This window comes from Erpetoichthys calabaricus, chromosome 10 (genome assembly GCF_900747795.2).
Source record: "Erpetoichthys calabaricus chromosome 10, fErpCal1.3, whole genome shotgun sequence".
NCBI lineage: Eukaryota > Metazoa > Chordata > Cladistia > Polypteriformes > Polypteridae > Erpetoichthys > Erpetoichthys calabaricus.
Genome location: NC_041403.2, coordinates 304,346 through 317,793, shown reverse-complemented (window position 1 = coordinate 317,793; position 13,448 = coordinate 304,346). Strand labels below are relative to the sequence as shown.

General features: G+C 46.0%; 1 protein-coding gene across 1 annotated transcript in view; it reads right to left on the bottom strand.

The window, feature by feature from the left end:
• LOC114658681 (flavin-containing monooxygenase 5-like) overlaps nt 1-12,885 on the bottom strand; it is a 33,521-nt gene extending 20,636 nt beyond the window's left edge. The window contains exon 1 of the mRNA XM_028810709.2: nt 12,738-12,885. The gene's annotated coding sequence lies outside the window, so the exon portion shown is untranslated. The remainder of the gene's footprint in view (nt 1-12,737) is intronic.
• Between the last annotated feature and the right edge of the window lie 563 nt (nt 12,886-13,448).

The window sequence follows — 13,448 nt, the reverse complement described above, 5'->3', positions numbered from 1 at the left end:
GATAAAAGGCGAGCTTTTAAGCCTGAGAAATCACCCCGTAAATTCACACGTTTAATTGCACATGTGTTAATATGTATGCTTACACAGTATTAAAAGACAGTCAAAAATTAACGTCATTTACCTTCGTTCCCACGTTTGACTCGTGCTGTAAATCTCTTCCTTGTTTTTAGTTCACGTGATTACGTAGGAGGCGTGATGACGCGATACGTGACTCCGCCTCCTCCATTACAGTATATGGACAAAAAATATGTTCCAGTTATGACCATTACGCGTAGAATTTCGAAATGAAACCTGCCTAACTTTTGTAAGTAAGCTGTAAGGAATGAGCCTGCCAAATTTCAGCCTTCCACCTACACGGGAAGTTCGAGAATTAGTGATGAGTGAGTCAGTCAGTCAGTCAGTCAATCAGTCAGTCAGTCAGTCAGTCAGTAAGTCAGTGAGTCAGTGAGGGCTTTGCCTTTTATTATTATGTATAGATATATATATATATATATATATATATATATATATATATATATATATATATATATAAAATATATGTATATGTATGTATATATACATATGACAGCAACACAATGACAACACAATTACATTGACAATCATGTTACGTTATTTTTAAAATGTTTCCTTTAGTTTTTCATAACCTCTTTAACACACTACTTCTCCGCTGCGAAGCGCGGGTATTTTGCTAGTAATAAATAAACGAACCACATGCCGTGGCGCAATTTTAGGGGCTTCGCCTCTAGCGCTGACGTCCGAGGTTCGATTCCCGTATTGGAGTGAAGTGAGTGGGTGGTTACCTACCAGGTAACGCTTATGGTTGGCCAGCAAGTCAGGTAACATCAGCCACGGTGCCTTCAGTTGTGAGAAGCAGATCATAGAATGGATGAAAATAGTTTACTGTCAAATAATGCAAAGAGTACGCGACACCTGTTTCCCCCTTATTCTTGGCTCATCAGGTGTACACACTCACTGCACTCGCTTATGGTAATCGAACGTCGGACGTCAGCGCTAGAGGGGCTTCGCAGCGGTGAAGTATTGCTTTTAAATTTTAATTAAGAAGAAAACCTTTTTAAATTAAGTCTTAAAAAGAGGTGTAAAGATATTGACAATAAGCTACGCAAACCCACCAAGACATGCAATCGTTTAAATCAAGGCGCAAGTCGAAAAACACCATCCCATAATATTAGTTAACGATTAACACATTTGTATATATATTGTAAGCATACAATACAACTGATAATATGTTGCGCTTATTTATCTGGTGTACTGACATTTTTTGCGCGTTTAACGGCTGAAATCTAACGTGGTTTGTGCCCTTCAGAATGAAAAGAGTTTGCATTTACCTTTTTAATAAAAGGCGAGCTTTTAAGCCTGAGAAATGACCCCGTAAATGCACACGTTTAATTGCACATGTGTTAATATGTATGCTTACACAGTATTAAAAGACACTCAATAAGTACACAGTATTAAAAGACAGTCAACAATTAACGTCATTTACCTTCGTTCCCGCCTCCTCCATTAGAGTATATGGACAAAAAACAGGTTCCAGTTATGACCATTACACGTAGAATTTCAAAATGAAACCTGCCTAACTTTTGTAAGTAAGCTGTAAGGAATGAGCCTGCCAAATTTCAGCCTTCTACCTACACGGGAAGTTGGAGAATTAGTGATGAGTGAGTCAGTCAAACAGGTTCCAGTTATGACCATTACGCGTAGAATTTCGAAATAAAACCTGCCTAACTTTTGTAAGTAAGCTGTAAGGAATAAGCCTGCCAAATTTCAGACTTCTACCTACACGGGAAGTTGGAGAATTAGTGATGAGTCAGTCAGTCAGTCAGTCAGTCAGTCAGTCAGTCAGTGAGTCAGTGAGGGCTTTGCCTTTTATTAGTATAGATCTACATATACACATATCTACGTAATACATTTATATACATATATACATATATATATATACATATACACATCCACATATATATACATATATATATAGACATATCAACATATATATACAAATACATATACACACATACATAAACACACACATATACATATATACATACATACATAGTGCGTTGTAACACGGGCTGTGATTGTTACATGGGAGGGAGACGACAAATCACAGGCTTCCCGCTTTCTAATCGGGCCTGTGATTGGTGCTTCGACTGATGCCCAGATCCCACAGTATCTCCCCTTAGGAGAGGCGTTATGCGAGTGTAATTGAATAGCGGTGCTGCAAGTTTAGCTTTACACCTGTTTTTAAGGCTTATTGACTGAAAGGGGCTTTCATGAAAAAACTTAGGGCTTTGCTACAGGATACACCCTCCACAAGTTAAGGAAGTAAAAATAAAGGTATATATTTCTGTTTTATTTAAACCTTTTAAGTTTGTATGCGGGTGGTATGGTGGCACAGTGAAAGGTGCCAGTTAGGAGACCCGGGTTCGCTTCCCTGCGTGGAGTTTGAATGTTCTCCCCGTGTCTGTCTGGGTTTCCTCTGGGTACTCCGGTTTCCTCCCACAGTCCAAAGACATGCAGGTTAGGTGCATTGGCGATTCTAAATTGTCCGTGGTGTGTGGGTGTGTGTGGGTGTTTGCGCCCTGCGGTGGGCTGGCACCTTGCCCGGGGTTTTCTTCCTGCCTTGTGCCCTGTGTTGGCAGGGATTGGCTCTTGTATTTAGGATATAGCGGGTTGGATAATCGATGGTAGGACATTTGTATGCATAGCCCCATTTGCCCATTTTCGTCTTTTTTCTTTCTTCAGTAATATTTCAGTAAACCCGGAGCTTGTCAGTTCAAATCCTGGTACTGACACCACTGTGTGACCCTGAGAAAGTCACTTCACCTGCCTGTGCTGCAAAAAACAAAAGTAATGTAACAAATTGTACCTCAGATGTTGTAAGTTGGTGGAATAAAGGCATAAGTAAAATAGATAAATATATATTATACACATAGGAACTATTCATTTATTTTCAGTTAAGTCATCTGCAGCAAACCTTTATAAATGAGGGTTTCTCCGTTTTAGATAGTGCAAACTGTTTCTTCTTCATTGACGTTTTCTCTTGGAGAGCTTTTTTCATTTCATTGAAAATTAAAGCAGCAGCTGCCAAAATATGTAGCTTTCTTATTAATTTTTCAACATTGTGTAAAATAACTTTATAAAGTAACATAAAAGGTTTAAATACTGGTTATCCTTTTACACTAAAATATTACTAAAGAGATACAAAAAAAGTAAAATGCATATGTTGTTTTTCTTTAAGGAGATTAAATATTACTGAAGAAAGAAAAAAAAAACTAAAACAGCCAAATGGGGCTATGCATACGAACTTAAAAGGTTTAAATAAAACAGAAATATAGTCATCCCTCACCTATCGCGGGGGTGATGTTCCAGAGCCCCCCATGATAAGTGAAAATCCGTGAAGTACCAACCTATATTTATTTTATTATTCATATATATTTTAAGGCTTTATAAACCTTTCCCACACTCTTCTAAACACTTCCTATGCTCTTAAACACTTTCTACACTCTTAACACCGCAGAGCAACACTACACGCAGCGATCAGACGTTGATGTGTCTGCCACTCGCTTTGTGAACGCACATTAAGCAGAGGTGGACTTTGTGCTGCTTCTGCCAAAATGCCTGCATGTGGCTTTGCGCGTTCTGAAGGAGGAGGAGGAGTGTGTGTGTGGGGGTGTGAGGGCTGAACGCACGTTCGCTCAAACCTCCCTCTCCGAGGAGCGGTACGCTCCTATCACTTCCCGTTGTGAATGGGGGAGCGGGCTTGCTGAATGCACGCTAAGGAGAAGTGGACTTTGTGCTGCTTGTCGCTCTGCGTGTCAATAAGCCTGTACAGCAGCTGTTTTCCTGTCTCACTGCGTTGTCTTGCATGAACTTAAAATGTTTTATAATAGAGAGATGTTACTCTCTAGTCCGACATCCACATATCATATGTGTTAACAAAGTGTGTTTTATAAGTTTACATGTGTTTAAAGCGTGTGGGATGGGTATTTTAAGGCTTAAACTAAAAAATGTTTATTTATATGGTCTTTCTATATCGCAGATTTTCACCTATCACTGATGGGATTTTCAACTATTTTGTTCAATTTCATATTGTCTCCATCTTCTTCAAACTGAAAATTGTTATACACCTCTAGCGCCTCTTTGCCAATTACATGTAGAAGCATAGACGCTTTCATTTTTTCACTTTTCCTATCTTCTTCAATCGCAGCAAGATACAACTCGAATCTCTGTTTAAATCTTTTCCAATTTTCAGCTACATTTCCCTTTAACTGGAGATTTGGTGGGGGCTGTAATCCTTCCATATTTTTTTTTTCTCTTTTGCTAGAACGTCTTAGCGCTTTCTGACCACGTTTTCGGGTTACTCACAGACACGAGACTCGTTCAAAAGCTGAACCTCTTCTTCACATTCCTCTTCCAATCCGCCACTTCTGACACCATGTAGTGATCTTGTTAGGTTCATAGTTTAATCAATACACAGGATTGAAAGATATAATAACTTTTTAATAGACAGACTTTAGAGACATTTACTGTACATGTTACTACTCGTTCTTTAGTTCACGCCCATTCTCCTACTTGCATTGGCATTCACAGGCATTATTAATCATTCTGTAAGTATCCCTTAATAGACCTTAATAATCAACTATCATTACAAAATCCAACGTGGTTTGTGCCCTTCAGAATGAAAACAGTTTGCATTTACTTTTTTAATAAAAGGTGAGCTTTTAAGCCTGAGAAATCACCCCGTAAATGCACACGTTTAATTGCACATGTGTTAATATGTATGCTTACACAGTATTAAAAGACACTCAAAAATTAACGTCATTTACCTTTGTTCCCGCGTTTGACTCGTGCTGTAAATCTCTTCCTTGTTTTCAGTTCGCGTGATTACGTAGGAGGTGTGATGACGCGATACGTGACTCCGCCTCCTCCATTAGAGTATATGGACAAAAAACAGGTTCCAGTTATGACCATTACGCGTAGAATTTCGAAATGAAACCTGCCTAACTTTTGTAAGTAAGCTGTAAGGAATGAGCCTGCCAAATTTCAGCCTTCTACCTACACGGGAAGTTGGAGAATTAGTGATGAGTGAGTGAGTCAGTCAGTCAGTCAGTCAGTCAGATGGGGGGCTTTGCCTTTTAATAGTATAGATAGCAGCAGCCCTAGCACTGCCCCCTGCTGGTCACCACTCTTAACATCGGCCAGTTTTGATGAGGTTCCTCGCACCATCACCCTCTGCTTCCTGTGTCTAAGCCAGTTGTGCACCCCATCTACACTCCACACCCTGACCTGCCACGTCTTTTAGTTTGATGCCCACCCTTTCATGTGGCACCTTATCAAATGCTTTCTGAAAGTCCAGATCAGTAATCTCATCTGCTCCACTCTGGTGGTCTCCTTTTGTTTCCTCTTCATAGAATTCCAGCCTGTTGGTCAAACATGACCTCCCTCTTCTGACCCCATGCTGACTGTCCTGTCCTTGCCAGGTGTTGCTCCATCTTCTCCTTAATAATTCCTTCTTTTCATTTTCCAGTGTTGCCCGTTAAGCTGACTGGCCTGTAGTTGCTCTGATCTGCCCTGTCACCATTTTTTTTTGCCATTTTCCAGTCCTTGAGAGTCTCCTCAGTGCGCAGTGACTTCCTATAATCAGTGTCCGGGGTTTCTATCTGAGCTCACTGGCCTCCTTAACAAGTCTGTGGTAAATGTTATCTGGTCCTGGTGATTTCTTTGATATTTCAGCCTATTTAATCTCAGCAGCTCTTCTCCTTCTTCAATTTCTAAATCCCTCAGCACCTCCTTAGTAATCCCTGTTACTCCTCTGAGGTTATCCACTTGCTGACTTGTGAACACCTCAGAACAATGTAAGTTTAGTGCGTCTGCTATTTCACTGTCTGTATCTTTTAATTCCCTTCACTATTCTTGATGCCCTTCACCTCCTCCTTGACTGTTCTCTTACTATTTGAAGACTCTCTTAGGGTCGTCTGTCGCCTTATCTGCTATATTCTTGTCCAACTGTCTTTTAGTCTCCCTGATTTCCTTCTTAATAGTCGCTCTCATGTTCTCATACGCTCTACGATTCACTTTGAAGTCATTAGTCTAATATGTCTTAGTCATCTGTTTTTTTCCTTTGCAGCCTCATTTTTAAATCTTTATTAGTCCACCATGGAGTTTTTTTTAATTTCCTATTAATTCCAATTTTAGGTCTGTACCTGCCCTGCATTACATTTTTAAACCTGTTCCACTGCTCCTCGACTGTCTCCACACTTCAAAGCTTATCCCAGTCCATCCTCCTGCTCTGTGGCCAGGGATCTGCACTGACAATCAGAAGGTTGCTGGTTCGAATCCCATAAATGCCAAAAGAGACTCTGCTCTGTTCGGCTCTAAACCTGCAATTGCTGAGCGCCTTGAGTAGTGAGAAAAGCGCCATATAAATGCAAAGAATTATTGTTGTTATAAATAACTAGTCATTTAGCCCGCTACAATAACGGGCACTAGAACAGTAGTGCATAAACATCAGTAGGCACAATCTATATTAAATGGCGAGGGACTTTGACCTCATTCTTTTTGTTGGTCGTATTTTTCTTTCTTTGTTGATGTTTACTTGCTGAGCTGACCGTTCTTCGTGGGCTGCCGTCGTGTATCGTGTGTCTTTAATTTTCTGTGACTGTAATACTGTCTTGTACGTCCGCTGGCTTGTACGTCCGTAATAAACCTTTAATTTTCTCTGGCAGTAATACAGGCGTGCGCGTCGGTAATATGCCTTTAATTTCCTCTCGCAGTAATACTGGTTTGTATTTCCATAAAACGCCTCTAACTTTCTGTGACAGTAATATCGCGCGTCGCACCGTGCCCTGCGCATGCGCACTTCACCAGAAGACAGACACACACGGACACCTGGATGCACAAAGGGATTTTATTAAAGAGGATTATTATTATTATTATTAATTATTAAATTAGCCCTACTAAAGTTCAACTTAACAATTTTAGTCTTTGCATCTGCACTCTTACAAAATACTGAGAATTGCATTATATTATGGTCACGTGACCCTAGTGGTCCAATCACCTCCACACCCCCAATTCTATCCTGATTATTACAGAATACTAAACCCAGTCAGGCCTCACCCCGTGTTGGTGAATTATGTCGCGTCTTCTCCCGCCTATAAACAGATCTGCGACAAACCTCTGCGTCCAGTTACGGCGCAGGACATGGAGGTCCTGTAGGACATGGACACTGGCATCCACTCTCTAGGCTATCGACTGCGCCACCTGTGCTCACGCGCAGACGACGAAAAGGACTGAGCGAGGACGCAAGGGGTGGGGGGGCACTTAAGTGCCGCTCCTCTGAGTCCGAGTCTCCTTTATTTAATTGTACGGTGGGGAGTTCAGTAACGAGCACCCCCTTTGGAGTTTTGATCCCGACCGTTAACACTCATTTGAACGGTAAGTCCAGGCGTGCGGCGTTATGCGTGCAGGAATGCAGATGCGATAGACGGGAAAGTGCCAGCACTCCGGACCGGTGCTTGCCGGCCCACCTCAGGCCCAAAGTGGAGATGTGACTTGTGTGCCAGTTGTTACCTTTCCTGCCTGTCTCTGGACCGTGGTCTGGGTGACGCAGGGGAGCTTCTCCTTCGTCGTGTTCAGTGGTGTGAAGCTCCAGGGCCAGAGCCACGTGCTCTGGGGTAAAACCCTGTCCCTGAGTTCCCTTGTCCTAATTTTCAGCAAGGAGCGACACAGAAGGCTTGAAGGCTCCAAAGTTAACTTTATTGAAGATACTTATTAGGTGCTTGTTTTCAAGTTAACAGAGACCAACACACAGAGAGAGAGACCCGCTACAAGCCAACACAACACAACAAGACAACTTCCTCCTTCTTACAATCTTTATTCCAAACTCCACCCCTCAAACACCGACAACTCCACCCACATCCCACATTCAGTATGATTGGGATGTCAGGCTGTAATTTTAAGCTCTGATCCCAACACAGTCTAGAAAAGCACGAATGAGAAGAGAGAAGTCCCGTCACGTGGCTCGCCCTGACTTTTCAAATGTATAAAATGTCTTTTCTTGTTGATCTGTTATTCTCTTCCTATTTTTGAAATCAACTAAAACCAAAAGAGATGCTTTGTGAGGAATCAGATGGACCTCACGTAACCCACCACACGTGAATGCGGATTTCTCTTTACAGTCATAAAAGTCCACTTGACGTGCGCACACCTCCTGTAGTCCATTTGTCTGAATTAATGTCAGTATTGAGATGTCTTAGAGCTGCACAATCCATCCACAGATTAAACTCGCGTTATTTCAGCGAGTCCCGTCGTTACTTTATTATGGGGCGGACGCGATTCTCCATTCGATTACAGTGCAGCAATCTTCCTAAACTCGACGGGAGACGCGCGACACCGTCCGTTAAATCTCAAAGGAAATTCTTTCTGTCAAAGTGGACCTCGTTGTCTGCCGTCTTCCTCACACAACTCGAGGTCACGTAAAGACAGAAGAACAAAAGATCGACAATTGCATGAGGATATTCAAAGGCCGAACAATGTGTGGTAGGACATAGCGGGCTGGATGATGATGATGATGATGATGATGGCTGACTGACTGAACAATCGGTCGATCTCATGTGATCGTCTGGGCACAGCTGCTCCGCTACTCTCGTGCCAATTCATTCCCACTTTCTCAAAGCTCAGACAGTCTGAAGTTATCCCCCCCTCCCCGATCATTTTCCCACCCACATAAATACGCTCAGGACACGTAAACGTAAAGGACGCCCCCCGTACTGGCAGCCCACATACTGTATATACATACACAACGACACTGGAGGGTTGCAGACTGGACCACCACGAGACTCCTATCACGATAGTCCACCGTTGTATTGTTGTGTCGGGACGTCAGAGGGTGACAGGCGACTTTTGTAAGCGCAGGGTGAAGTGAAGGCGGTGCAGTTTCAGATGTCACCCTCGGAAGATTAGCTGGCCAAGTCGCAGGGACAGCCGAGCAGGTGGCCTCCTCACTACACTCGTTTATACCGACAACGGGTGTGGCGTTCGTACCGGTTTGTCGAGTGTGACTCATCTGTTCTTCCCTTAAGGGCAACTGCCAGCATGTAGATGAGCCCCCCCATCCAGATTACTTCCACCTCCCCTTTTCAGTTTTGATGGTCAGGCCCGTCATTGGTTAATAACTGGGGATGCTTCAAGATCCCACCCACGAAGGGCAATGCCTGTCACCAACCATCCTGTCCTGCGAAACGCCCCCCACCTGTACTTAACAGCGTGGACACCCAGGGAGTACAATCCAAGCACACAGGCGTCAGTCACACACTACGACGTTATTGCTACAATGTAGGACTTTATGTGCGGAGAGCTCAGTGCCACTGAAGAGGGGCTTCAGACATTCACTGGCAGAAGGAGTCAGGGAGGGTTGGAGGCCCAGTAGGCCCTCAGGGCAGTTCAGGGTTTTCAGGAACGGGTGTGTCAGCTAGTGAGGGGTCTCGGCCGGACATTCGACACCCCATGGGGGTTGGGGCTGCAGCCATTTTTCTTTCCCTCCACCATCAGCACCAGTTGTTCCAGTGAGTTTTCCCAAAATCGGGCCACAGTAGACGGTGGTGCAGGATGAGGAGCTTATGGGTGTTGTTAATGTTTGAGGGTCTGCAACGAGCTGGTGGGGTAGAACTGGACTGCTCTAAAGAAAGAGTGGCCCTCAAAAACAAATAAAATCAAACAAAACCAAACTGGAAACACAAAACCAAACTGGAAACACAAAACCAAATCAGAAATGCAAACGTAGCCAACGAAACGACGACGACTGCGCAAATTAACGGAGAAGCGTGAAAGCACAAGGAGCAGCGCATCACCCAAACGGAAGCAGATGAAACAGCTCAGCGTACATCACCAAGTCAGTCCCAGCTCCATGCCAGTGACGACGTGCCACCCGCCCGGTGGCACTGGGGTCAAGGTTAGGGCCGTCAGTGTCACCTGACTCCAGTGGTGAGTGTAAAGTGACATAGCACTGGCCGCTCAGCCAGGTGGACCCCCGCTCCTGCGTGCACACGGCTGGACTGTTGAAGGGGGGCTCCCCTGCCCGTGAGTTCCGGTACATCGCCAGTTCCTCTCAAAATGGCATCACGTGTGAACTTTTCTCTGTTTATCAGTTTCCTCTGTCACAACTCTTTCTGTCTCTACAGGCTGCCCCCACAAACTTGATGTGACCCCCCACCCATATCACATACAAAAGTCAGTAAGCAGTATATTTATATCAGCCCACCCCCAGGCACAGCAAGCTAAAAACCGGCCCACCACAATGAGGGCAAGAAGAGCGGCACTGAGAGCCCACTGACAAGCCACCATCAGCAGCGAGGAACTGACTGGGAGGGCTTCAGCCTGGTGGTCCTCATTGACAGACGGTGAGGCTGAAGCCACTCACAAATGTCCCCTAATCTCAGTGCTGGATGAAGCCCACTTGGAGTCTTAAGTAGGCTCGATGGACTTCGCTCCTCATTGTCCGTAGTGGGAAGTTGGCATTCTTAGGACTGATGCCCTGTGGGAGTGAGGAGCCCGTGCCCCTTCTATAGCACAGATGGCGCCACTTGTGCATATACCAGGGACTTTAAGAAGTCTGGCACGTGTGCACTTTTACTTTCATAAGCGGTGCCCAGCGGGTACCACCGCTCACCCAGGATCATCAGACTGCAGCGACCACAGGCGGCCCCCCTTGGGTTTACTTTCATTAATGTCATAGCTTGATGACCCGTGTCTGGAGCACACGCTCCTTAACTTTCCTAAATGGTGGCCCTCAGATGACGGTCCCCCGGGTGTCCGCCTGTGTCACCTTAAGGACTGACCAGCTCTGCAGAGTCTTAAAACAATAAGACCACTTGGAAACAAAAGTTAAACGACTGAATTTACATGAAGTGCCCAAGCTTGTCAGCAACACTAAGGAGCTGGCCAGAATCTTTAGGAAGCCCACCGACATCTGTTATGGTGAGGGGGAGCTTAGAGTGCCACCCAGCGATGACCCAAAGTGGCCACAACACACCTCAGCTCTTGTCACAAAGGCCCACCTGAACTTCTTCTTCTTCACATACCTGAGCTCAGCTTGCATTTTTCCACCTGATCTCATGAATTTCTACAGTGGGGTCCATCACATCCTGACGTGGCACCTTTAAGGCTCAAGAAAGTGGGCACAGAGTAGGACTGGCACCCAACTGCCTTCTCTTCAGGACATGACATGTGTCGCCTCAGAAAGGCAAACAGGATAACTAAAGCGCTTGGCCTCCCTTCATCAGCACTGCTGTCTTCACTCCTTCTCTCTGACCGTTGGCATTCGCAGCAGCAGACTGAGGGGCGTTAGGCTATGGAGCAGCCACGCATCGTTCTACCCATCGATCTGCTATCCCCGTCCTCGCCTGGGTGGTGACTGACACAAGTGGCAGAAATGAGTCACCTCTGCAGGACGTCTGGGCTCAGCCTGAGAGATGAGGACCCTTCTGATTAGGGTGCCCCCAGATGCCTCCCTAAGTTGGTATTTCTGGCATGTCCATCCAGGAGGAGACCTTGGGGCAGACGTAGGAGACACTGGAGTGATTACGTATCTGACCTGGCCTGAGAAGAGTAGTGGGGCAGGTGGTGGCAAAAACGGGCATCTGGGCATCTTTACTTAGACTGGCACCCCCCTTGACCCGGACTGGATGGATGGAAGAGCTACTGTAAAGAACAAATACATCACAGCAGAGACCATAACCTGCAGAACTGCGCCCATTTGCTGTATGCGGCCTTCCTGATGGCACTCCGGTCTCCTTCCACAGTCCAATGACATGCAGGTGAGGTGGACTGGCGCTGCTAAACTGGCTCTGATGTGTGTGTGTGTGTGTTCACATTGGGAAGGACTGGCACCCCATCCAGGTGGTGTTCCTGCCTTGCACCATATATTGGATATGATAGGCTCCAGCTGCCCTGTGACCCTTCTCTGGACAGGTGGCATGGATGGCTATAAATGAAGCCAGCCGAGTTCCTAGTTGAGACAGCAATCATTTGAAAATGAGCAGCACTTTACAGCGTCTTCCTTTAACCTGACATTCCACCCCAAGACCACAACTGCCCATGACGTATCCATAATTGGCACTGACATGGTGCCCTGCTGACCCCGGCTGGCACTGCCCTCTGAGTGAGACCAGACACGTCCCGTGACTCTAACACTCCATCTGTTCGGCATCATCATTGTCCAAGCAAGTGCACCAGGGTGACAGCTCCATCCAGAACTCGTAACGTCATATAGCGCCTTTCACACCAAAACACTCCATGCTCAAGAATCGAAGCAGATGCCAAGTGTTCATGAAATTTCAAATTGTCACCTTTTTTGAGTCACAGTGAAAGACGCTACACAGAATTACAACTGAAGCCCAAGTGGATTCAAACTGTGCCAACTGCCACTGCCTGCCCCCCCCCCCCCCACTTAATGTGCCATCTGCACCCTCAAGTGCACCCAAAATGAGCTCCTCTGCCACCCTTCATGCCCCCAAGGCCAGCAGGCAGACACTCTCAATTTATTCAGTGCCTCCCTTTGTGTCACTGAACAACGATGTCACAGCTCAGCACCCATCATGTGTGTCACCCAGAGAGGAGCAACGGCAACAGCAGTGGCCAGGAGACCGGGGGTGTGGGACACCCACCAGACACTTGACCCGAGCCATGTCCAACATGGCAAAGCAGAGCCACCCGATGCGTACCTCAGAGGCGTCCGGCACTCCAGTCCAGGCAGCTGCGGCAAAAAGAGCAGGACACCAAGGCCACCTTGAAGAAAAGTGCCTCGACGTGTGACATCAGTGAAGATCAGCCAATCGTCAGTCGAGACAGCGGCCCAGTCATCATCCAGCGAGACAAGGCACCAGGTGACAGCAAGCCGTGCCAAGAGCAAGTTTAATGTTCAGTTGATGAGTGGTAAATGAATACAAAGGGGGCAAAGGAGGGCAGCAAACAAGCTAAGAAGAAGCCTTGGAAATCCAAGTACTCTCTGACTGGCGGATCGTTGACCCCTCAATCACGAGGACATCTCATTGAAAAAAATACATGGAATGTTGGGGGGCAGGAAAATGACAGCCAATCAGGTCTCCTGGCTCACGACTGCAGGCAAAAGATCACCGTACCGAAAGGGTGGCCTCCCTCAGTTGCCTTGTCAGCAGTGCGGGACGTGCCAACGGACCAAGCAGGTGACCACAGGACAGAGGACAACAGCAGCAGGGAACATGAGCGGCGGGGGGGGGACAGACGGCGTGTGCAGGCCCCCACTGTATGAGGATGGCTCCCTCCTCGTGCCCCAGCCCACTTCTCTGGCACACTCAGGGGGGACTGGTATAGTGTGCATCATTGACATCCATGGCATGCTGGGCCAGCCTAGTGGGCTCTGCCAGCTCATTCATGTTCTGATGGGAGGTCACCAA